This window comes from Triticum aestivum, chromosome 6A, assembly GCF_018294505.1.
Source record: "Triticum aestivum cultivar Chinese Spring chromosome 6A, IWGSC CS RefSeq v2.1, whole genome shotgun sequence".
In the NCBI taxonomy this organism is placed as follows: Eukaryota; Viridiplantae; Streptophyta; class Magnoliopsida; order Poales; family Poaceae; genus Triticum; species Triticum aestivum.
This window is the reverse complement of record NC_057809.1, coordinates 606423517-606450864: the sequence shown is the minus strand read 5'-3', so window position 1 is coordinate 606450864 and position 27348 is coordinate 606423517. Positions and strand designations below refer to the sequence as shown.

Genomic DNA, 27348 nt, shown 5'->3' with positions numbered 1-27348 from the left:
ACAACGGACCATGCATGTGCTAACCTCGATTGTAAACCTCAGTGCTTCCCATTGTTTCCCTGCAACACATATAAGGTAGTTAGTCATCAGGTTAAGTAAGGGTTCGCATGCTATCAGTAAAATATATTAATGAAAAATAAGCACATTGCATATTCATAAGATTAATTTAAGCCACATGAAAAACTCATTTATCCAAACCAAGCATGATTAAGAACTAGGAAATATAACAATACAAAATATATATGTTTCTCATGTATTAAGTGCAGCCAAATTCGATTTATTTCTCACATGCACAACAATACAAAATTCTACCCACGACAATTGGACATCGCATTGCAGAATTGAACAAAGCAGCTAATTAAACACCACAACAAATGAACCAAATAGTAAGAGAGACCTTTTTTGCACAATATAACATACTCCTAATAGAAGATCAGACAATTAACCAAACCAAGCATGCTTAACAACTTGAAAATATAGCAATTGTATTCGTTTCTCATGTATTTAGTACAGCCAACTTCGATTTATTCGTCACCTGGTATACAATAACAGAATGCACCCACAACTATTGAACATCGCATTGCAGAATTGAACCAAACAGTTAACTAAACACCACAACACAAATGAACCAAACGTTAACTGAGCACCACATTGCACAATGTATAAACAAACAAAGCATGCTTGACAACTTGGAAATATAGCAATTGTATTTGTTTCTCATGTATTTTGTAAAGATAAGTTCGATTTATTTCTCACATGGAATACAATACAAAATTGCAGCCTGAAGAATTGAACATCAAATTTGCAGAATTGAACCAAAGAGTTAACTGAAGACGACAACTAATTAACCAAACAGTTAATAAGTGAGCACCACATTACACGACATATAGAACATATACACTAGAGCAACAGATTGCATGGTAAAATTAGATAGCACAATTCACTAGAATTTGTTAAGTAAAGGCAGGAGCAACACACGCAACGGGTAATTCGGGCATGCATAACCGGCGTAGCTAGAAAATGGCAAGGTGCTCCTCCAAGATCTGGGGGTCAACACGAATGGCAGCCATCGCGACCTCATCCGTGCGTGCGGCCACGGTTTGCTTCTCCGCTGCCAAATGCTCCTTGAGATCCTGGCTATTCTGCGTGCACCATGGCTTAGGGCAGCGCTTATTTGGTGGAGGGGTCAGTGATTTGGGTGGAAGGTGTCGCGCCGGCGGTCAGGGCATGTGGGATGTAGAAGGAGGAGGAGGATGGGGGTCGGGTGTGGATTACCTGCCTGGATAGACGAGGCCGAGCAGCGTGAAGGAGGGTCGCTGACGAGGAGGCGGCGTTGCAAACAAGGAGTGAAGGTTTCAACTTGGAAAGGAAGGCGGAAACAGGGGAAATGTGGATTTTGGAAAGGGGGAGGGGCGGGGAGGTAGATATTTCTGCAGAAGCCGAAAATTTGGAATTGCTTCAGCGAAAAAACTGGCGCGCAAAGTGTCATCAGACACGGTCCCTTATTCAGAACTATGTACGATATGTGAACATCACAAAAGATTCAGATAGCTTAACCCGTGTGTGATGAGTTTGAGCGTCAAAATTTTTGGTTCGAATTTCCCTGGTTACAATGGTCATCCATGTCATTGCATAATTTGGGTACACAAAAGCGACTACAACACACCCACACTTCTTAATCGAGCAAGTTTAGCAATTAAACAGAGCTAGCTGACCTAAACATTACTCTAACAAATTAAAGACCGGCGCTCTTAATTAAACAAAACAAAGAGTACTACTACGGCTGGTGCTCGTCGATCTTCGCCGCCGCCTCCATGTCCAGCTCGCGCCCGACGGACTCCTGGGGAAGCAGCTCCATGGCATCCATCGCACCATACTCGGCAAGCATCTCGCCATCCGTGTCCGCCATCTCTTTGGAAAAGGCCGCCACAAGCTGGGCATGGGCGGCCGTGATCTGTGCTTGGACGGGCTCCGTCGTCGCAAGGTATGCGGGTGAGGAACAGGTGGCTGCTTGAACGATCTCGGTGATTGCCAACTCTTCGACTGTGGGTTGCCGACCGTTGTTGGAGAAGCTTCGTTTGATTTGTGCGGTGACCGCCACGAGCTGGGCGTGGGCGACCTCGACATGGTCGTGGGCGGCCTCCATCAAGGCTAAGGCCGCTGCTGCGGAACGGACAGCTGCTGTGCCGCTCTCGCCAGTTGCTATCCCCGAGGCAGATGTTGCTGCCGCCACCTGAGAAGCATTAGCGTCCGTTTAGGCTGCCTTGGCCACCCGGTCACAGATTGCGGCCGTGCTCATGCACCTTATTAGCACGCACATGGCGGCTGTGGCCGCGCTCTGCCGGAGTGGGCCACCGAAGTTGCCCTCGCAACGCGGGTCCACGTGCCTATCTTTCACCGGCGACGATTGAACAGTGAAATGATATTTGGGGAGCAAGCTAGTGTGCTTGAGACGCCGGTGTGGACTGTAGCCGACACACCTTCTCGCGTAAGCCATAGGCGTACTGTACACCGACGGTGCTCCAGGATATTTGTGCTGCATCTCACACGGTTGGTGATAATAAACTGTGTGGGATTTACTTGATTTTTTCATCTTGATTTGAATTACATAATGAGGTCAAAACGACAATGGACGGTGTTTGAATTGCTATACCTTTTATATGTAGTGAACATGCAACTATATGTGTGTCGTAAAAGAATTGGAATTATTCAGGGTTCATTTGAACATTTTACACATTAAATTGGTTTTCTAGCCATTTCAGGTGCACAATTCAAAATTAAACTACATGCACATGCTCCGGTGCACCAACATGGGTTGTAAAACCATATATGTGTCCATCGGTTTATGCTTATGTCCCATGCAAGAAATGGGGATGAAATTCGAACACCACGACACCGTGGATCTCCGGCAAACGTCGACGTACTTGCTTTTGTAATTCTAGTAAATCCAAAATTCGTCCGAAATTCATGAAACTTGGCATGTTATCATGGAGCGGCATCAACATGCCGTGGTAATTTTTTTGTCCCATTTGGGATAGGTTTGGGTATAATCTTCTCATAAACCAGAGCTTCTCACAACAAGTGTGATGATTTCGGTAGGGAATATTTCACCTTTGTGGACGAAACGATATCCGCTGCCTCTTCTCGGTTTCAATTTTTTTTTCTAGTGTCAACATAGAACAACAGGAGTGTTGTGTCATTTTTTGGGATTTTTCAGGGTTCGCTTGGACATTTTTATACATTAACTGAGTTTTCTATTCATTCATGTGCATAATTCAAATTTGAACTACAAGCACATGCTCTAATGCATATAAATTGGTTAGAAATTCAAATATGTGTCCTTGGTTGCATGATTAGGTCCCATACAAGAAATGAGAATGAATGTCAAACACCTTGCCACCGTCACTCGGCCGCAAACATTGAGATACCTGGTTTTTAAATTCTACTAAATCCAAAGCTCGTCTGAAATTCATGAAACTTGGCATGCTATCATGGAGCGGCATCAACATGCCGTGGTAAATTTTTTGTCCCATTTGGGGCAGGTTTGGGTATATGCTTCTCACAAACCAGAGCTTCTCCCAACAAGCATGATGATTTCGGTAGGTAACGTCCCACCTTTGAGGATGAAATGATATCCATTGCCTCTTATTGCTTTCAAAAATATTCTCGTGTCAACGTAGAACAATAGGAGTGTTGTGTCAATTTTTGTGATTTTTGGGGTTCGTTTGGACATTTTTATGCATTAATTGAGTTTTTATGCATTCATGTGCATAATTCAAATTTGAACTACATGCACATGCTCTAATGCATATAAATTGGTTAGAAATTCAAATTTGTGTCCTTGGTTGCATGCATAGGTCCCATGCAAGAAACGTGAATGAATGTCAAACACCCTGCCACCATCACTCGGCCGCAAACATTGAGATACCTGGTTTTTAAATTTTACTAAATCCAAAGCTCGTCTGAAATTCATGAAACTTGGCATGCTGTCATGGAGCGGTACCAACATGCCATCGTAATTTTTTTGTCCCATTTGAGGCAGGTTTGGGGATATGCTTCTCACAAATCAGAGCTTCTCACAACAAGCCTGATGGTTTCGGTAGGGAACGTTTCACCTTTCTGGATGAAACGATATCCATTGCCTCTTCTCGATTTCAATTTTTTCATAGTGTCAACATAGAAGAACGGGAGTGTTGTGTCAATTTTTGGGATATTTCGGGGTTCGTTTGGACATTTTTATATATTAATTGAGTTTTCAATGCATTTATGTGCATAATTTAAATTTGAATTACATGCACATGCTCTAATGCATATAAATTGGTTGAAAATACCTTGCCACCCTGGCACCGTCACTCGGCCGCAAACATTGAGATACCTTGTTTTTAAATTCTAGTACATTCAAAACTCATCTGAAATTCATGAAACTTGGCATGCTATCATTGAGCGGCATCAACATGCCGTGCTAATTTTTTTGTCCCATTTGGGGCAGGTTTGGGTATATGCTTCTCACAATCCAGAGCTTCTCACAACAATCATGATGGTTTCGGTAGGGAGCATCCCATCTTTGGGGACGAAACGATATCCGTTGCCTCTGATTGCTTTCAAAAAATTTCTCGTGTCAACATAGACCAACAGGCATGTTGTGTCAATTGTTGCGATTTTTCGGGGTTCGTTTGGACATTCTAATGCATTAACTGAGTTTTCAATGCATTTATATGCATAATTAAAATTTGAACTATATGTACATGCTCTAGTGCATATAAATTGGTTGAAAAATCAAATATGTATCCTGGGGTGCATGCTTAGGTCCCATGCAAGAAATGGGAATAAATTTCAAACAACAGGGCACCGTTGATTGCCGGCAAAACGTTGAGATACTTTGTTTTTAAATTCTAGTAAATCCAAAACTCGTCTGAAATTCATGAAACTTGGCATGCTATCATGGAATGGCACCCGACATGCTGTGGTATTTTTCATGTCCATTTTGAGAGAAGGCGCAATCGAATAACAGCCAACAAAGGCATATTGAAAAAATAGCTGCCACTTTAATATCTCAAACGTTTGTATAATTCAAACCATGTGCGTTCTGTTAACCATTCGTGTGACGCCACGTGTCTTGGTTTTAACGACTATAGGAGGTGCCGTGCGGACAGCTCCTTGACCTTGACTGAATGGGAGGCGTGCGAGCGTAGTCCGGTGCGCAGGCTAACCGAGAGGCATGCAAGCTGTCCTCCAATGCACAGGCTCACTGGGAAGCATGCGAGCTGTACGCTACCCAGGCTCACTGGGAAGCGAGCCCTTTGACTTTCATGGCCGCCCGCCTTCCTCTCCATTAATGGCGCCTGAGCCGCTGCTTAATACGGGCGGTCTTACTGTTCGCCTCCCATTCCCCTCCCTCCCGCAGACCTCCACCAATGCCATGGCGCAGAAGGATCATCCGCCACTAGTATTCAAGTTTGGTGAAGTCGTCTCCGAGCCAGAGGAGATAGAAAATAAGGAGGAATGGGGCCTCATGGACATGGCCCAGAACGAGCTGGCTGCGGCGGTTGCTGCCCCCGCTCCCGTCCCAGCTCCCATCTCCGCGCCCGCACCAGCGACCATCCCCATAGCATTGACGAGCTGGTCGCTGAGCACTATCGCAGAGCTGGAAGCCACGGGCGTCAGCGAGGTCTCCGCGGACCCGCGTGAGCTCGTGCACATGCCAGCGCCAGCGCCCGTGCCCGTGCACGTGCGCGCCCGTCCACCCACCGCGGCGTCAGTCCCCGTGCGTTTGGCTGCACCCGCCGCACCCGTGCCCGTGCGCGCGCACCCCTCAGCGGCATGGGACGCTGTTGTCGACTGCTACCTCTCAGTGCCACTAGCTGCCGTCCTCCCGCGCCCCGCCCGTCGATTGCGCGATGGCATGATGTTTGATTTACAAGTGAAGAACATTCTGTACTGCATTGAAGACTTCACCAACGGCGTTCCGGAGGACGACAACGACGGTGCGGCACGCGCCTCCGCCGCCGCCGGAAATAGTTTTTTTCCTGGGTTTAATAATGTATCTCGATCATACGAATATAAATTCGCAGTATGACTGAATGAAAGATATGGTTTGAGCGAACTTACATTTTTCTCTCTTAATGTGCAAACTTATCAAACAATTTTCTTTTGAAAAAAACCTCAATTGTTTTTAAATATAAAACACTCATCGCAAACATTTTAGTTAGAACACCCGTATGCAAACCGACAACTTCCCCAGGAAGCCAAGGGAAAATGTGCCAAGCAGGATTTGTGCAGCACTTGATCGTAAACGTTTTAGATAGAACACCCGTATGCAAAGTGAGAGCAGAATTTGTGCATCTTTTCAATGCAAACAGTTTTTTTGGATGACCCGTGTGCAACCACTTACAAACAATTTGGTAAGATTTGCATCTGTCATATTGGTTATGTTGCCATTTGTCAAACTGGAAAGATTGACATTTGTTGATCTAGTAACATTGCCATTTGTCAACCTTGTAACACTACAATTTGTCAAAATATGAAGCTAAAAATCACTAGCAGTATCTAATTTTTGCAACTAAAATTCAGTAATTAAGCATAGATTTCATTCATAGATTAAGCCGTCGTTCTTAATTTATACAAACAGTTCAAATCGACAACTGAACCGACCAAACTTTTCCCCAATTGTTGCCAACCACGTACTGAAATAGCTAGTTCAACTATATATACCAGCTAATTTTAAGTATGTTGTACAGTTCCACCAACTCTATAGTCAGATGAACTGAACAAAATATCCCCTAAATACTACTACTACTACGGAGGGGCTTTGTACTACTTCCGGCTGCCTCTCCTTTATCGAGCACGCTCAGTAAGAGGAAGAGGAGGAGGAGCCTACCGACGAGCTGGCCAACTGCAATACGGTGCCTGCCGCTGCAGCAGCTTCAGTGACGCTCACCATGAACGCCCTCTGTCGCTCCAAACGACCCCTCTCGAAGCGGTGGTTCTCCTCGTAGATCTCCTGATTCCTCACCTCTGAGGCGGTGTGTGCCGCGGCCACGGCGGTGGTAAGGCTCTTTGCGTTCTTGACGAGGCGCTCCTCCTCCTCCCGCAGGAACTCGGTGTAGCGCGCAAGGTCGCTGACGCACGTGCGGGCATCCACCTCCGCCACCCGCCTTCGGGCGGCGGTGGCGGAGAGGGTGATGACCCCGGCGGTCGACGGTGGGCTGGCGGCCATGGAGGCCGACGATGAGGTGACCACCACCTTCCGCCTTCGGTCCGTGGCGGCGGAGCGGGTGATGGCTACGGTGACCGGTAGTGGGGTGGCGGCCACGACGGCCACCTCCCGCCTTCGGGCCGCGGCGGTGGAGCGGGCGATGGCCCTGGCTTTCGACGGTGGTGTGGCGGCCACGGTGGCTGTCAACAGCCGCCGACGGGCAGCGGCGGCGGAGCGTGTGGAGGGTATTCCGTGCACACCCAACAGGGACGCCACACACACTACACTGCGCCAGGGAATGTGCCGCCGCCGCGGTGTAGCCTCCTAGCTGGAGCTGTCCTCTAATGACGGCGGAGTGGCTGAGTGACGAGATGGACCGGTGCCATTGGCGATTGTGGGAGAAGCAGACGAGATAAGCTATAAGGAGGGAGGGAAAATGCGACGCAGGACTCGCCGGTCATGAGGGTTTATATAGCAGGCCGGTAAGCATTGAGATTTTGGGAGATTTCACCGAGTTGGGAGGGAAGCTTGCGCGGGAACCTACGAGGTTGCGCGGGAACGGGCTCAACGACGATTCATTGACGCCACTTCGAGCCACCATTTGGCCAAAAAACGCCCCCGCGCACTGCGCAAGCTTGCACTGTAAGCCGTCTGCAGCAGCGGGTGACAAGACGTGCGAGAGAAGGATGAATGGCCACGTACAGATACGGTTAATAAAATAAAACGTTTGCGATTTAATTACCTACTATACCCCCGTCTTGGTTTATAAGTATGATTTAACTAATAAAATACGAATGCATGTCGCCAAAGATTATATAGTTGGATTCGTATTTGAACATGGTTTCCAATTATATAATTTTTATAACATGCATTAACATTTTGTTGGTTAAATTTGAGGGCAAAGTATGGCACAAAATATAAATGGGACTATAGACTAGACGGAGGTAGTAGCACACGACCGCTCTCTACGCAACGAAGCAACTGCCGGCCAGCTTGTAGGCGACCATTTCCTGTGTGTTCAACTGCTCTATGTGTGTGGTCGCTTGCGTTTCAGGTGGCCGCGGCATGATCTGCTCGCGTCCCGTCGTGCGTGCTCTGCTCTCGCGTCCCTCTGGGTGCTCTGCCCTCGTCCCTCCACGCGCGCTGGCAGTGTTTGTTGGGGAACGTAGTAATTTCAAAATTTTCCAACGCACACGCAAGATCATGGTGATGCATAGCAATGAGAGGGGAGAGTGTTATCTACGTACCAACGCAGACCGACTGCGGAAGCGATCACACAACGTAGAGGAAGTAGTCGTACGTCTTCCCGATCTGACCGATCCAAGCACCGTTACTCCGGCACCTCCGAGTTCTTAGCACACGTACAGCTCGATGACGATCCCCGGGCTCCGATCCAGCAAAGCGTCGGGGAAGAGTTCCGTCAGCATGACGGCGTGGTGACGATCTTGATGTTCTACCGACGCAGGGCTTCGCCTAATCACTACAACGATATGATCGAGGTGGAATATGGTGGCAGGGGGCACCGCACACGGCTAAGGAACGATCTCAAGGATCAACTTGTGTGTCTAGAGGTGCCCCCTGCCCCCGTATATAAAGGAGCAAGGGGGAGAGGTGCGGCCAGCCTTGGGGCGCGCCAGGAGGAGTCCTACTCCTGCCGGGAGTAGGACTCCCCCCCCCCCCAATCCTAGTTGGAATAGGATTCATCAAGGGGAAAGAGAGAGAGGGGGGCCGGCCACCTTGGGCTGCCCCTTTCTCCTTTCCACTAAGGCCCACTAAGGCCCATATGACTCCCGGGGGGGGGGGGGGGTTCCGCTAACCTCCCGGTACTCCGGTAAAATCCCGATTTCACCCGGAACACTTCCGATGTCCAAACATAGGCTTCCAATATATCAATCTCTATGTCTCAACCATTTCGAGACCCCTCGTCATGTCCGTGATCACATGTGGGACTCCGAACAACCTTCGGTACATCAAAATGCATAAACTCATAATAACTGTCACCGTAACGTTAAGCGTGCGGACCCTACGGTTCGAGAACAATGTAGACATGACCGAGACACATCTCCGGTCAATAACTAATAGCGGGGCCTGGATGCCCATATTGGCTCCTACATATTCTACGAAGATCTTTATCGGTCAGACCGCATAACAACATACGTTGTTCCCTTTGTCATCGGTATGTTACTTGCCCGAGATTCGATCGTCGGTATCCAATACCTAGTTCAATCTCGTTACCGGCAAGTCTCTTTACTCGTTCCGTAGTACATCATCTCACAACTAACATATTAGTTGCAGTGCTTGCAAGGCTTATGTGATGAGTATTACCGAGAGGGCCCAGAGATACCTCTCCGAAAATCGGAGTGACAAATCCTATTCTCGAAATACGCCAACCCAACATCTACCTTTGGAGACACCTGTAGTACTCCTTTATAATCACCCAGTTACGTTGTGACGTTTGGTAGCACCCAAAGTGTTCCTCCGGTAAACGGGAGTTGCATAATCTCATAGTCATAGGAACATGTATAAGTCATGAAGAAAGCAATAGCAACATACTAAACGATCGGGTGCTAAGCTAATGAAATGGGTCATGTCAATCAGATCATTCAACTAATGATGTGACCTCGTTAATCAAATAACAACACCTTGTTCATGGTTAGGAAACATAACCATCTTTGATTAACGAGCTAGTCAAGTAGAGGCATACTAGTGACACTAAGTTTGTCTATATATTCACACATGTATTATGTTTCCGGTTAATACAATTCTAGCATGAATAATAAACATTTATCATGATATAAGGAAATAAATAATAACTTTATTATTGCCTCTAGGGCATATTTCCTTCAGTCTCCCACTTGCACTAGAGTCAATAATCTAGATTACACAGTAATGATTCTAACACCCATGGAGTCTTGGTCCTGATCATGTTTTGCTCGTGGAAGAGGCTTAGTCAGCGGGTCTGCAACATTCAGATCCGTATGTATCTTGCAAATCTCTATGTCTCCCACCTGGACTAGATCCCGGATGGAATTGAAGCGTCTCTTGATGTGCTTGGTCCTTTTGTGAAATCTGGATTCCTTTGCCAAGGCAATTGCACCAGTATTGTCACAAAAGATTTTCATTGGACCCGATGCACTAGGTATGACACCTAGATCGGATATGAACTCCTTCATCCAGACTCCTTCGTTCGCTGCTTCCGAAGCAGCTATGTACTCCGCTTCACATGTAGATCCCGCTACGACGCTTTGTTTAGAACTGCACCAACTTACAGCTCCACCGTTCAATGTAAACACGTATCCGGTTTGCGATTTAGAATCGTCCGGATCAGTGTCAAAGCTTGCATCAACGTAACCTTTTACGGTGAGCTCTTTGTCACCTCCATATACGAGAAACATATCCTTAGTCCTTTTCAGGTATTTCAGGATGTTCTTGACCGCTGTCCAGTGATCCACTCCTAGATTACTTTGGTACCTCCCTACTAAACTTATAGCAAGGCACATATCAGGTCTGGTACACAGCATTGCATACATGATAGAGCCTATGGCTGAAGCATAGGGAACGTCTTTCATTTTATCTCTATCTTCTACAGTGGTCGGGCATTGAGTCTGACTCAACTTCACACCTTGTAACATAGGCAAGAACCCTTTCTTTGCTTGATCCATTTTGAACTTTTTCAAAATTTTGTCAAGGTATGTGCTTTGTGAAAGTCCAATTAAGCGTCTCGATCTATCTCTATAGATCTTAATGCCCAATATGTAAGCAGCTTCACCGAGGTCTTTCATCGAAAAACTCTTATTCAAGTATCCCTTTATGCTATCCAGAAATTCTATATCATTTCCAATCAGCAATATGTCATCCACATATAATATCAGAAATGCTACAGAGCTCCCACTCACTTTCTTGTAAATACAGGCTTCTCCAAAAGTCTGTATAAAACCAAATGCTTTGATCACACTATCAAAGCGTTTATTCCAACTCCGAGAGGCTTGCACCAGTCCATAAATGGATCGCTGGAGCTTGCACACTTTGTTAGCTCCTTTTGGATCGACAAAACCTTCTGGTTGCATCATATACAACTCTTCTTCCAGAAATCCATTCAGGAATGCAGTTTTTACATCCATCTGCCAAATTTCATAATTATAAAATGCGGCAATTGCTAACATAATTTGGACAGACTTAAGCATCGCTACGGGTGAGAAGGTCTCATTGTAGTCAACCCCTTGAACTTGTCGAAAACCTTTTGCGACAAGTCGAGCTTTATAGACAGTAACATTACCGTCAGCGTCAGTCTTTTTCTTGAAGATCCATTTATTCTCAATTGCTTGCCGATCATCGGGCAAGTCAACCAAAGTCCATACTTTGTTCTCATACATGGATCCCATCTCAGATTTCATGGCTTCAAGCCACTTTGCGGAATCTGGGCTCACCATCGCTTCTTCATAGTTCGTAGGTTCATCATGATCTAGTAGCATGACTTCCAGAATAGGATTACCGTACCACTCTGGTGCGGATCTTACTCTGGTTGATCTACGAGGTTCAGTAGTATCTTGTTCTGAAGTTTCATGATCATTATCATTAACTTCCTCACTTATTGGTGTAGGTGTCGCAGAAACAGTTTTCTGTGATGTACTACTTTCCAACAAGGGAGCAGGTACAGTTACCTCGTCAAGTTCTACTTTCCTCCCACTCACTTCTTTCGAGAGAAACTCCTTCTCAAGAAAGTTTCCGAATTTAGCAACAAAAGTCTTGCCTTCGGATCTGTGATAGAAGGTGTATCCAATAGTTTCCTTTGGATATCCTATGAAGACACATTTCTCCGATTTGGGTTCGAGCTTATCAGGTTGAAGCTTTTTCACATAAGCATCGCAGCCCCAAACTTTCAGAAACGACAACTTTGGTTTCTTGCCAAACCATAGTTCATAAGGCGTCGTCTCAACGGATTTTGATGGTGCCCTGTTTAACGTGAATGCGGCCGTCTCTAGAGCGTATCCCCAAAACGATAGCGGTAAATCAGTAAGAGACATCATAGATCGCACCATATCTAGTAAAGTACGATTACGACGTTCGGACACACCATTACGCTGTGGTGTTCTGGGTGGCGTGAGTTGCGAAACTATTCCACAGTTTTTCAAATGTACACCAAACTCGTAACTCAAATATTCTCCTCCACGATCAGATCGTAGAAACTTTATTTTCTTGTTACGATGATTTTCAACTTCACTCTGAAATTCTTTGAACTTTTCAAACGTTTCAGACTTATGTTTCATTAAGTAGATATACCCATATCTGCTTAAGTCATCTGTGAAGGTGAGAAAATAACGATATCCGCCACGAGCCTCAATATTCATCGGACCACATACATCGGTATGTATGATTTCCAACAAATCTGTTGCTCTCTCCATAGTGCCGGAGAATGGTGTTTTAGTCATCTTACCCATAAGGCACGGTTCGCAAGTACCAAGTGATTCATAATCAAGTGGTTCCAAAAGTCCATCAGTATGGAGTTTCTTCATGCGCTTTACACCGATATGACCTAAACGGCAGTGCCACAAATAAGTTGCACTATCATTATCAACTCTGCATCTTTTGGCTTCTACATTATGAATATGTGTATCACTACTATCGAGATTCATCAAAAATAGACCGCTCTTCAAAGGTGCATGACCATAAAAGATATTACTCATATAAATAGAACAACCATTACTCTCTGATTTAAATGAATAACCATCTCGCATCAAACAAGATCCAGATATAATGTTCATGCTCAACGCTGGCACCAAATAACAATTATTTAGGTCTAATATTAATCCCGAAGGTAGATGTAGAGGTAGCGTGTCGACTGTGATCATATCGACTTTGGAACCGTTTCCCACGTGCATCGTCACCTCGTCCTTAACCAATCTTCGCTTAATCCGTAGTCCCTGTTTCGAGTTGCAAATATTAGCAACAGAACCAGTATCAAATACCCAGGTGCTACTGCGAGCATTAGTAAGGTACACATCAATAACATGTATATCACATATACCTTTGTTCACCTTGCCATCCTTCTTATCCGCCAAATACTTGGGGCAGTTCCGCTTCCAGTGACCAGTCTGCTTGCAGTAGAAGCACTCAGTTTCAGGCTTAGGTCCAGACTTGGGTTTCTTCTCTTGAACAGCAACTTGCTTGCCGTTCTTCTTGAAGTTCCCCTTCTTCTTCCCTTTACCCTTTTTCTTGAAACTAGTGGTCTTGTTGACCATCAACACTTGATGCTCCTTTTTGATTTCTACCTCCGCAGCTTTCAGCATTGCGAAGAGCTCGGGAATAGTCTTGTTCATCCCTTGCATATTATAGTTCATCACGAAGCTCTTGTAGCTTGGTGGCAGTGATTGGAGAATTCTGTCAATGACGCGATCATCTGGAAGATTAACTCCCAATTGAATCAAGTGATTATTATACCCAGACATTTTGAGTATATGCTCACTGACAGAATTGTTCTCTTCCATCTTGCAGCTATAGAACTTATTGGAGACTTCATATCTCTCAATCCGGACATTTGCTTGAAATATTAACTTCAACTCCTGGAACATCTCATATGCTCCATGACGTTCAAAACGTCGTTGAAGTCCCGATTCTAAGCCGTAAAGCATGGCACACTGAACTATCGAGTAGTCATCAGCTTTGCTCTGCCAGACGTTCATAACATCTGGTGTTGCTCCAGCAGCAGGCCTGGCACCCAGCGGTGCTTTCAGGACGTAATTCTTCTGAGCAGCAATGAGGATAATCCTCAAGTTACGGACCCAGTCCGTGTAATTGCTACCATCATCTTTCAACTTTGCTTTCTCAAGGAACGCATTAAAATTCAACGGAACAACAGCACGAGCCATCTATCTACAATCAACATAAACAAGCAAGATACTATCAGGTACTAAGTTCATGATAAAGTTAAGTTCAATTAATCATATTACTTAAGAACTCCCACTTAGAAAGACATCCCTCTAATCCTCTAAGTGATTACGTGATCCAAATCAACTAAACCATGTCTGATCATCACGTGAGATGGAGTAGTTTCATCGGTGAACATCATTATGTTGATCATATCTACTATATGATTCATGCTCGACCTTTCGGTCTCCGTGTTCCGAGGCCATATCTGTATATGCTTGGCTCGTCAAGTATAACCTGAGTATTCCGCGTGTGCAACTGTTTTGCACCTGTTGTATTTGAACGTAGAGCCTATCACACCCGATCATCACGTGGTGTCTCAGCACAAAGAACTTTCGCAACGGTGCATACTCAGGGAGAACACTTCTTGATAATTTAGTGAGAGATCATCTTATAATGCTACTGTCAATCAAAGCAAGATAAGATGCATAAAAGATAAACATCACATGCAATCAATATAAGTGATATGATATGGCCATCATCATCTTGTGCTTGTGATCTCCATCTCTGAAGCACCGTCGTGATCACCATCGTCACCGGCGCGACACCTTGATCTCCATCGTAGCATCGTTGTCGTCTCGCCAATCTTATGCTTCCACGACTATTTCTACCGCTTAGTGATAAAGTAAAGCATTACATCGCGATTGTATTGCATACAATAAAGCGACAACCATATGGCTCCTGCCAGTTGCCAATAACTCGGTAACAAAACATGATCATCTCATACAATAAAATTTAGCATCATGTCTTGACCATATCACATCACAACATGCCCTGCAAAAACAAGTTAGACGTCCTCTACTTTGTTGTTGCAAGTTTTACGTGGCTGCTACGGGCTTAAGCAAGAACCAATCTCACCTACGCATCAAAACCACAACGATAGTTTGTCAAATAGACTCCGTTTTAACCTTCGCAAGGACCGGGTGTAGCCACACTCGGTTCAACTAAAGTTGGAGAGACAGTCGCCCGCAAGCCACCTGTGTGCAAAGCACGTCGGGGGAACCGGTCTCGCATAAGCGTACGCGTAAGGTTGGTCCGGGTTGTCTCGTCCAACAATACCGCCAAACCAAAGTATGACATGCTGGTAGGCAGTATGACTTGTATCGTCCACAACTCACTTGTGTTCTACTCATGCAAATAACATCAAACCATAAAACCTAGGCTCGGATGCCACTGTTGGGGAACGTAGTAATTTCAAAATTTTCCTACGCACACGCAAGATCATGGTGATGCATAGCAACGAGAGGGGAGAGTGTTATCTACGTACCAACGCAGACCGACTGCGGAAGCGATCACACAACGTAGAGGAAGTAGTCGTACGTCTTCCCGATCTGACCGATCCAAGCACCGTTACTCCGGCACCTCCGAGTTCTTAGCACACGTACAGCTCGATGACGATCCCCGGGCTCCGATCCAGCAAAGCGTCAGGGAAGAGTTCCGTCAGCACGACGGCGTGGTGACGATCTTGATGTTCTACCGACGCAGGGCTTCGCCTAAGCACTACAACGATATGATCGAGGTGGAATATGGTGGCAGGGGGCACCGCACACGGCTAAGGAACGATCTCAAGGATCGACTTGTGTGTCTAGAGGTGCCCCCTGCCCCCGTATATAAAGGAGCAAGGGGGGAGAGGTGCGGCCAGCCTTGGGGCGCGCCAGGAGGAGTCCTACTCCTACCGGGAGTAGGACTCCCCCCCCCCAATCCTAGTTGGAATAGGATTCATCAAGGGGGAAAGAGAGAGAGGGGGCCCGGCCACCTCTCCTAGTCCTAATAGGACTAGGGGAGGGGGGAGGCGCGCGGCCACCTTGGGCTCCCCTTTCTCCTTTCCACTAAGGCCCACTAAGGCCCATATGACTCCCGGGGGGGTTCCGGTAACCTCCCGGTACTCCGGTAAAATCCCGATTTCACCCGGAACACTTCCGATGTCCAAACATAGGCTTCCAATATATCAATCTTTATGTCTCGACCATTTCGAGACTCCTCGTCATGTCCGTGATTACATCCGGGACTCCGAACAACCTTCGGTACATCAAAATGCATAAACTCATTATAACTGTCATCGTAACGTTAAGCGTGCGGACCCTACGGTTCGAGAACAATGTAGACATGACCGAGACACATCTCCGGTCAATAACCAATAGCGGGACCTGGATGCCCATATTGGCTCCTACATATTCTACGAAGATCTTTATCGGTCAGACCGCATAACAACATATGTTGTTCCCTTTGTCATCAGTATGTTACTTGCCCGAGATTCGATCGTCGGTATCCAATACCTAGTTCAATCTCGTTACCGGCAAGTCTCTTTACTCGTTCCGTAATACATCATCTCACAACTAACATATTAGTTGCAGTGCTTGCAAGGCTTATGTGATGAGCATTACCGAGAGGGCCCAGAGATACCTCTCCGACAATCGGAGTGACAAATCCTATTCTCGAAATACGCCAACCCAACATCTACCTTTGGAGACACCTGTAGTACTCCTTTATAATCACCCAGTTACGTTGTGACGTTTGGTAGCACCCAAAGTGTTCCTCCGGTAAACTGGAGTTGCATCATCTCATAGTCATAGGAACATGTATAAGTCATGAAGAAAGCAATAGCAACATACTAAACGATCGGGTGCTAAGCTAATGAAATGGGTCATGTCAATCAGATCATTCAACTAATGATGTGACCTCGTTAATCAAATAACAACACCTTGTTCATGGTTAGGAAACATAACCATCTTTGATTAACGAGCTAGTCAAGTAGAGGCATACTAGTGACACTAAGTTTGTCTATATATTCACACATGTATTATGTTTCCGGTTAATACAATTCTAGCATGAATAATAAACATTTATCATGATATAAGGAAATAAATAATAACTTTATTATTGCCTCTAGGGCATATTTCCTTCAGTGTTTGGGGCAGGTGCATGATCACGCACGTTCGTGTGCATGCGGTTGCGCCAGGCGCGGCGCGACAATGCAGTTACCCGCTGCAAAAACTGCCATGCGGACACGCAGAGAATCCAGGCTGCCCGGGCCCCATTTATTCTTGCGACCATTTACCTTCATCTCTTGCATCACACGACACAATAAGCACACCCACGACGACACATACAGAGAGGACATCCAGCGGTTCCAATGGCGCTCCCGTGGCTCCAATGGCGCTCCCAGCGGCCGACGACAACAACGGCGGGCAGTTCACCAAGCATCATGTAGTGGGCACCCATGGGAGGGGGAAGGCCCTCTCGGTGGTGTAGATGAACGATCCGGTCTCGGTGGAGAGCTACATCCAAACTATGGAGCAATTTCCTTGCCGAGGACAAGTACCAAGTGGTCGGCTTCGACCTCGAGTACACCATCGGTCGTGCCAGGCACGATCAGAAGGTTGTCGTCGCCCAGTTGTGCGTGCGACATGACGTCCTCGTCTACCACTACCACCTTTCCACAAGGCCTTGCGAGCGTTTCTCTAGGTTTATCAATAGCCCCGACTATAGTTTTGCTACGGTGGACACTACCAACGATCTAAAAGCGCTCAAGGTTTCGGGCTTTAAATGCCCGAATCTTCTCAACATCCAGCACCACTACAAGGTCTGGGGTAGTGACAAAAACAAACTGAACTCCCTGGTTGACCTTGCCTCGGCCATCATTGACCCCTACTACATGAAGATGAAGAATGAGAGCAAGAAGGACAAGAACGCCTGGCACAGTGTGTGGCATGAGAGACTGGATGAACAACATATCAAGTGCGCGGCCAAGGATGCGTACACAAGCTACGAGATGTACAGGCGGATCGTTGACATGAGGAAGTGTCTTCTTCCTGCCCCAGACGAGGGATCGAGCCACAGAGCAGTGGCGGGAGCGTCACAAGAAGTAGATGAGTAGACAATCATTTCTCCTACTTTAGAATGCATGCAATTGTTTATTGAGGTGTGTGCGAATGATCTGTATAGTCACTTATGTAATTGGATGTTTATTTCAGTTATTCTTCTATAGACAGAGCAAGTCACACGGCTTATTAGCGGCAATCGTCTGTGTTATTATTGGTCTTCGCACACATTTCTGATTACGGACCTGTTTGCCGCGTATCACACACATCTTGTTCAGTTGAACCATTTTTGTTCTCTTCTCTCAATGCAAATATTTCATCTGAGTGAACCGCATGCCGTATATCGCACACACCTTGATCTGACTGACCGTTTTGTTTGTGTTCCATAATCACAAACAGTTCATCTGAGTGAACCGTATGCTGTATATTGCGCACACCTTCATCTGGCTGCCCGTTTCTTTTGTACCTCCTCATCGCAAACAGTTAATTGAACTGAACCGTATGCCATGCATCACACACGCAACTAAAATCTAAAACGTGTTTGATGCATCCATCATCGCAAACATTTTGCACCTTTTTGACGATTTTTTACACCACCGTTTGCGATTATGGCATCGCACACAGTTTCGTCGAAGGGTCTCTGATCGTAGTGTCGCGTTTGGACCATCCTACAGTAGTGATTGCTTTACTTTATCGCTATGCGTTAGCAATAGTTATAGAAGCAATAGTTGGCGAGACAACCCCGACCCAGCGATGGGGATCAAGGTGTCAAGCCGGTGACAATGGAGATCATATGATGCTTTGAAGATGGAGATCAAAAGCACAAGATGATGGCCATATCATGTCACATATTTTTATTGCATGTGATGTTTATCCTTTATGCATCTTATTTTGTTTAGAACGGCGGTAGCATTATAAGATGATGCCTTCACTAAATTTTAAGATAAAAGTGTTCTCCCTGAGTATGCCCCATTGCTAAAGTTTGTCGTTTCGAAGCACCTCGTGATGATTGGGTGTGATAGACTCTGCCTTCACATACAACAGGTGTAAGCCAGTTTTACACAACTAGAATACTTGGATTAAAGTTGACGAGGCTAACATGTACAGACATGGTCTCGGAACAATAGAGACTGAATGGTCGAACGTGAGTCATATAGTAGATATGATCAACATAGAGATGTTCACCGTTGATGACCACCACATCTCACGTGATGATCGGAATGGGTTAGTTGATTTGGATCATGTATCACTTAAATAACTTGAGGTATGTTTATTTAAGTGACATTTCATTAGTAATTTGATTAATTGAACTTAATTTATCATGAACTTAGTCTTAATAGTTTTGCATATCTATGTTGTAGATCAAAGGCCCATGCTACCGTTCCCCTGAATTTTAATGTGTTCCTAGAGAAAGCTAAGTTGAAAGACGATGGTAGCAACTACACGGACTGGGTCCGTAACTTGAGGATTATTCTCATTGCTGCACAGAAGAATTATGTACTTGATGCACCGCTAGGTGACAAACCTGCTGCAGGAGCTGATGTAGATGTTATGAACGTCTGGCAAGCTCGATCTGATGACTACTCTATAGTTCAGTGTTTCATGCTTTACGGCTTAAAACCGGGACTTGAAAGACATTTTAAAAACGTCATGGAGCATATGAGATGTTCCAAGAGTTGAAGTTAATATTTCAAGAAAATGCCCGGGTTGAGAGATATGAAGTCTCCAACAAGTTCTATAGCTGCAAGATGGAGGAGAACAGTTCTGTCAGTGAACACATACTCAAAATGTCTGGGTATCATAACAACTTGACTCAGCTGGGAGTTGATCTTTCAGATGATAGTGTTATTGACAGAGTTCTTCAATCACTGCCACCAAGCTACAAAGACTTCGTAATGAACTATAATATGCAAGGGATGAATAAAACGATTCCTGAGCTCTTCACAATGCTTAAGGCCGCGGAGGTAGAAATCAAGAAGGAGCATCAAGTGTTGATGGTTAACAAGACCACTAGTTTCAAGAAAAAGGGCAAAGGTAAGAAAGGGAACTTCAAGAAGAACGTGAAGAAACCTAAATCTGGACCTAAGCCTGAAACTGAGTGCTTCTACTACAAGGGAAATGGTCACTGGAAGCGGAACTTCCCCAAGTATTTGGCGGATAGGAAGGATGACAAAGTGAACAAAGGTATATTCGATATACATGTTATTGATGTGTTCCTTACTAATGCTCGTAGTAACGCCTGGGTATTTGATACTAGTTTGGTTGCTCATATTTGTAACTCGAAATAGGAGTTGCGGAATAAACGAAGATTGACTAAGGACGAGGTGACGATGCGCATCGGGAATGGTTCCAAGGTCGATGTGATCGTCGTCGGCACGCTACCTCTACATCTACCTTGAAGATTAGTTTTATACCTCAATAATTGTTATTTGGTTCCAGCGTTGAGCATTAACATTATATCAGGATCGTGTTTATTGTGAGATGGTTATTCATTTAAGTTAGAGAATAATGGTTGTTCTATTTTTATGAATAATATCTTTTATGGTCATGCATCCTTGAAGAATGGTCTGTTCTTGTTGAATCTCGATTGTAGTGATACACATATTCATAATATTGATGCCAAAAAATGAAAAGTTGATAATGATAATACAACATACTTGTGGCACTGCCGTTTATGTTATATTGGTGTAAAGCGCATGAAAAAACACAATATACACTATAATTAGACTGCTTATTGGGTTTTTATATTGCACATGGTTACTTATCAAGCATCCTGGGCGACGACCACTGGCAATCAAAACATTTACTACAAAATAAGCGTGTGGGATCCATGAGCAACCACACACGATGTCGTCTTGGACAATCGTTTGTGTTACGCAGCCAGGCCACAAATGTTTCCAACAGGAAAACTTTGTGTGATGGATTTCTCTATGTCACACAGTTTTCTCCTACGCATCGTGTGTGTTATACTTTAATAACGCAAACGCTTCTATCAAGAAAAGTGTCTTTGATGGCTCTCCCTATCACACATTATTTTTGGCGACGCCTCATTGTGGCATGTTTGTTTGTGATAGCTCTCCCGATCACACACGAGCACTTATGCTTCTAGCATGTGTGATCAGAGGAGCTATAGCCGACGATTAAACTAGGGCGGTTTGAAACTGTGTCAGTGAAAGGTGGTTTAAACCATTTGCATAGGATGGCTCTGCACTAGTGCACCAACACAAACTTCAGCATCTCTCCTACCCTCAGTAGAACATCCAATACTTCTAATCTTGTATATTGTATTTCATTAGAAAAGGAACTCTTGCAATGCCACACACAACTAACAAAGGTATAAGTAGTTTGTTGTTATAATTTTTTCTTGTAATTGTTTAGAACGGGCATAAGACAAATTTAACTAGAAGATACCATGCACGTTGTCACGGAATTGGATATATAGTTCGTAAATATTGTGTGGAATAGTAATTTAAATTATGCGAGAGATGTCTGCATAAGAAAAAAATTGTAACATGAAAAGTTATGTATATCACTATTAAATGCAATGTGATTAAAACCCATATAAAATGCACTAATGCATATTGCATGGTAGAGGAATCTCATGCATAGATTGGATGAAGGCGCACGAGTCAAGCTAGTAAATCTCATGATAAATTTTGATCATATGGAAGCACGAGTCAAGCTAGTAAATCCCATGATAAATTTTGATCATATGGAGGCACGTAAGTTGAGAAAATGAGTAGTAGTAAGGATCACTCTTTTGGACCTCCCACAATAAAAAAATCACAATCTTTTATGGAGATCAACCTTGGATATTCTAACTTATCTCTTTAGATTAAATGGTATTTTAGTCAATGTGTAAAATATCTACATCCTCTTACAACCTGAGTTGAGCTTAAAGACAACACACAAACCTCAAAACACAAGCACTTCTCTTTTTTCTAGAATGTTCCATAATATAATTATCCAAACATTTTTCTTCCAAATGAATTACCTTCACTTTATGATTTACAATGCACATTATGCACAAACATATGTAAGCACTTCTTATTTGTTGTAGAATCTTCCATACTTCAATTATCCATAATTCTTCTAAACAAATTGGCATCCCTTTTTTCTATTTATGATTAACAATGCATAATATGCACAAACCTAACATCACAGGCACTTCTCATTTGTTCTAGACTCTTCCATACTTTACTTCTCCATAGTTCTTTTTTCTTCTAAACGAATTGCCTTTCACATTCACTTTATGTTTTTTGTTGTTCAAAGCTTTGACTATGTGTTCATAAACTCCATTTATCTTTAAAGATGCAATACTAGTTACTCAAAACTACAATACAAGTACCTAAAGACAAATGCTGGATATATTTTACATGAGTTTGTGCAGTATTATACCATGCAGTCTTTGAATATTTTGTAGCTACAATTTTATTTTTAATGGGATAAACTACCAGAATTAAGTATACATCTACATCATACATATATGACTACAAACTTAGATGTTTACTTGTTATAATATGATATGTCAATATTCATTCATTCTTTGGTTATCTAAGCTCCTAAGTAGTCAAAATGCAACGCATAGTGCTTTACAAGTATGCATAGTGTTGGAATTACTCGGCAGAAAAGTTGGGGTGTGGCTCACCACACCTCTCTCACATATGCACCATGATCGGAGATGCAAACCAACAATCTAGGTTCAGTCCCGTGTCCATTGCACCACATATATAGGCAATATTGGGTTCATTTTTTGGTGATGGAGACTGTCTCCAACGGTTGTGAAGGCAGCTTCCTACTGTCTTCCGCAGCTATTGTCATGGTCGCCAAACGCTTCCGCTAAAAGTTCCATATAGGTGTTCTTGACAACAGTTTGATAATGATATTGAAACCTAAGACTAGTATATAGAATACTCGCTAATGTGTAAAACAAAACGTTGAGCCAGCCTTGAGAAGACGAAGAAACAAGATGTTGTGCGCATTATTCCACTCAGAACATGGGTGTAATAAAGTGAAATAAAACCAACAAATATACTCCCTCTGTTTCTAAATATTATTCTTTTTAGAGATCTCAATACAAACTACATACGGATGTATATGGACATATTTTAGAGTGTAGATTCACTCATTTTACTCTGTATGTAGTCCCTTATTGGAATCTCTAAAAAGACATATATTTAGGAACGGAGGGAGTATATGACAAATATTTACAATGAATGATTATAATGAATGAAACAGTTGCACTCCTCTATGGTAATATTTGAAATGATATCAAAAAGATATCCCCACACAATATAAGTATGGACATCTATATCAAATCATTGTCATGCAATGATAAGCGGGCCTTTCGGGCTAGAAGGCGGGGATTTGTAGTCATCATCGTCGTCGTCATCGTCGTCAGTTTCTTCATTGTAATCATAATAGTCTTCCTGGATGAAACAAAATTATAACATCAGAATTTTTTCACTAGTAGCATCAGTTTGCTTACCAGAAAAGAACCATAAGCATGGTAGCAGTTACAACCTGGCCTCATTTTTCCAGTACACATAACTTAATTATGAACTTTAAGTTATAGGGGTACTGAATTTATAAATGTAAACTTCGGAATTTTTGTAATAAAAAATACATTTCACATCATCTTTCCCCGTGTAACTCCACATTAGAACTGTTGAAAGACTAAAATTGCACTGTGGTGAAACATGATCTATGGATGAGCCATTCCTTTGAAATTCTTGTTATGTTAAAAATAGTTTATTATACAGTAGTAGTGCCAACTCCTGCTATTACTTATTATACACAATCAGGTAGCTCAAGTAATATTTCAGAATGCTTTGCCAATAACTATGTAATTTTAGTGAAGAAGATACAAATGAACAAGATACCTACATAGACTTTGTATCAACAAGATCCCATAACTGCATCAGGTGAGACAGTAATGATCGATCACAAAAAGGATAACCCCAACTCAAATCATTGGTGAGCTAGGTAAAAGAACACTACGTTAAAAAATCAATTGTTGATCATCCATAAGTTTTAAAAGACACTTCAAATGAAGAAGGAAAAATAATGTGTTCCCTCTCTCTCCGTTGGTGCGCCTCAATGTTACTTCTATTGGTATTTTCTGTCACAAACCTCAATGCTTTAAATGATAAAGCCAGAGATATTATCTGATGAATTTAACCAAATAGATTGTTTTGGGATCATCGTGGTGTCAAGTGCAACCTAAGAGGCTGGTGAGGAACTAGAATTTGTATACACACTTGACAAGACTGGCACCATTCTCATGAACTGTGTCACTCTTTGGATTCAGTTCGCTTGGTCCTGAGATCCAAACAGCAAACACCAGTACTAAACCGAGAACAGGGTGTCACCCTGTTGGTTAGGCTCGCAGGGAGCGAGCTAGCCCACCCCGTCTTAAGTCCTGAGTGGCCTGTGGTGCTTAGAGATTTCTTCTATAAAAAAAATGCCTCCAAGGGTTAATCCTGGATGATCTTTTTTTTTTCAAAGATCTGAACCAGATCCAAACAGTTTGTAGACACATGATCTGCCTAGTGCCTACAAAGGCAACATGCAATCAAATACAATGTAGAACAGGTGATGAGCAGAATCCCAGTACCCACTTTAAAATTTCGTGGCGTTATTTTACAATCACACCTACCTAGATCAGGTAATCTACCAGGTCAGCTCTCGAAATTGGCAATAATAAAATAATTTATAACCTGGGAGCGATTGTGCTAGCCCTATCCGGGTGTGGGTTGGGGGGGGGGGGGGGGGGGGGGGGTATGATCCATAGTTTCCTTGCACGTTTACTATCGCAAGCAGCAAATCAAGACAAATCCCTAAACACGGAATCACCAGAGCACACAAGATCTTAGAGAGAAGGCTAGAAAATAGACCTGCTCCTTGTCGCCGACCACGCCGGCTGCCTCCCCGGACCCCGATCGACCCGCCTGCTCCCATGCCCCCACCTGCGCTGGCGCCAGGCGGCGCGCCCCCAACCACGCCTCCGAGGCGATCATCCCGCTCCCTGCCTCCGACGCCTTCTGCGACAACTTCTCCGCGCTTCTGTAGCTAGGGTTTCGGCGACGGTAGGTGTGTACGTGTAGTTTTCTGGTCCAGGCCGCAGCAGCAGTCCCACATGTAATATACAGCTATCCACCCGCGTATCAACCGCATCGCGGTTGCCTCGATCGGCTCGGCGGTGTGAAGTTTCGGGGTGCTGAATCATGCTTAGCTAGTAAGTTTAGAGACCGCGACTTTTTCTTAGGGGTGGATGGAGAGGAGAAGGGGGTCACTTGCCATGCCAGAAATTCCATAGTTACCAGCTTCTAGAAAGGCTCTGACTTTTGGTCGGTTGGGGATTGGGCGGCGCCGCGGCGGAGCCGGTGGCCGGTGGAGTGACGCGGTCCAATTCAGCTTTGAAGATTTTTTTTTAAACAATTCGAGGCGATCTCTCGTTTTCACGATTGGCCGGCCCAGAAAGAAATTTGAAAGAAGTCTGAGAAGAACGCTCCTTCAGATGTTGGGAAACGGGCCTGTTACACCGTGTGGGCCTTGCAAACGGCCTTAGTATCTCAACTTCTTTCGAATGTTGAAACACACAAGACCACAGAGTTGGGCTGTTGGATTGAGATAGCTGGGCCGTCAGAAGAGCAGGCCGTTCTAAAAGCAAGCAGCACTAAGAACCGCTCGGGCGATTCTAAAAAAAAAAGAACCGTTCGAGGGAACCCATCGTCGTCCTCTCAAAACAAATTTCCAACCCCTCAAAAACATTTTTAAATTTTTTTAAAAAAGGAACAGCTGACTTAGTATGACATGCAATTTTGCACATGGCATGTAGAATTCCAAAACAAATTCCAACGGGTCCCAAGTACTTTGCACATGACATGTAAATAAGTTTCGCACAAAAAAATGACATGAAAAAAACTTTTCGAGGAAATATCAGGTGTACTGCCAATTCATTTCAAAGGAGGAAACTTAGTAGTATGAAATGTAAATTTCTCAAAAGAAATAGTAAGACATGTAAATAATAGTTTGTAAAAGAAAAAAAATGTTCACCAGAAGATTGCCTGATGCAATGAGCTCTGCTTTTGCAAGTATTCGTAACCCTTCTCATCTCGTTCGCAGTTGAATTTCTCTTAATCTGAAAACATCAAACAAGTTAATATGTTCATTAGCAGCTATTTGTTTCACAATTCCTCAAAAAAAAATGTTCCACATATCCCATTAAAATCATCTAAATAACCAGCGGAAACTAAAGCAAAATATAGCAGCTCTATCTAAACTTTCTCCGGAATGGATGCAAACAAGGTGGAGCTGCTGAGAGCCTGAGCTCATGGTAGGTGGCGTTATTATAGCCCTCTAGCCTGGCCTGGCCTGGCTATAGGTGTGGCGCCGGCCTGTCGCTCGCCGCCGTTGAAGCAGCCATGCTGGAGGCCCTTGCCCCACATCGTCAGCGTCCTTGTCCACAGGCTCTTCGTTGTGGACCACGACTACCGCCGGTGGGCACGCCGCTGGCCCTTGTATGTGCTCGTCGCCATGGGGTGGCTCTAGCAGGAGCGCCAGAACCGTCGTAGCTGCTGGCCGCGTGGTCTTACACAGCATCGCCGTAGACCATCCATCTGCAGACAGGAGAAGGATCAATTATCTACTGACTCCAAGCATGAACAAAAATTATGTAAATTCGGAGACTCACTTGGAGCCGCGAGGGCCGCCGGGGTGCTAAACCTTGACGCTGCTGTTCTACTGCATAGCATCTCCTCCTCACCGTCTAGTACTGTATTGAGATGGAAGAGACGCCCTCGTCCGACGGCAACCGGACCTCGACCAACCGGGCAACCGGCCGTGTGCTGGCCGCTTCGAAGCCTGCCTCCACCGGCCCGGCGAGTTCCACGCCCTCCTCGCTCTTGCGGCTGAGGCCGGACGGCAGCCGTATGGCAGAGTTAGAGAATGAGAAAACCGGAGAGTCGTTTCTCACATCAACTATTTTTATGGAATTTGTGATGACAGATGGAAGCAGTAGGTTGAGGCTAGTAGGAGAACGACATGGTTGTAGTTTCTCCGGTGACACTGGTTGTCTATATCAACAGCGTGGGTAGGCGGGAAGATCATTTACAGCGTGCGTAAGCGGGAAGATACTTTTAAACTATTCCTGTCTCACCATTATAGAATATTTTTTCGATATGGGGCACTTTATTACTTAAAAAATTATAAAAATTACATCTGGCCTCTGCATAACTAAGATGTACACAGCCAAACGAAGTATTCTCACAAAACCAAAATAAAAAGAGGTGAAATACAAAGAAACATGTAGAGACTGTATAACGCCTAAACTGATGGGGGCCAATTCTAAGGTCATGTTGAAACCCATGTTGGGTAAATTAACCATTATAGAATATGTTTACTCCA

The 27348-nt window shown here is 44.3% G+C and overlaps 1 long non-coding RNA gene across 1 annotated transcript; it reads right to left on the bottom strand.

Annotated features, from left to right (window-relative positions):
• Nucleotides 1-23163: 23163 nt before the first annotated feature.
• On the bottom strand, nt 23164-27015 carry LOC123128962 (uncharacterized). Its single transcript, XR_006463544.1, has 3 exons — nt 26636-27015; nt 25999-26561; nt 23164-23369 (listed from the first exon to the last, which is right to left on the bottom strand). It is a non-coding gene; the product is annotated as an uncharacterized lncRNA (long non-coding RNA).
• Between the last annotated feature and the right edge of the window lie 333 nt (nt 27016-27348).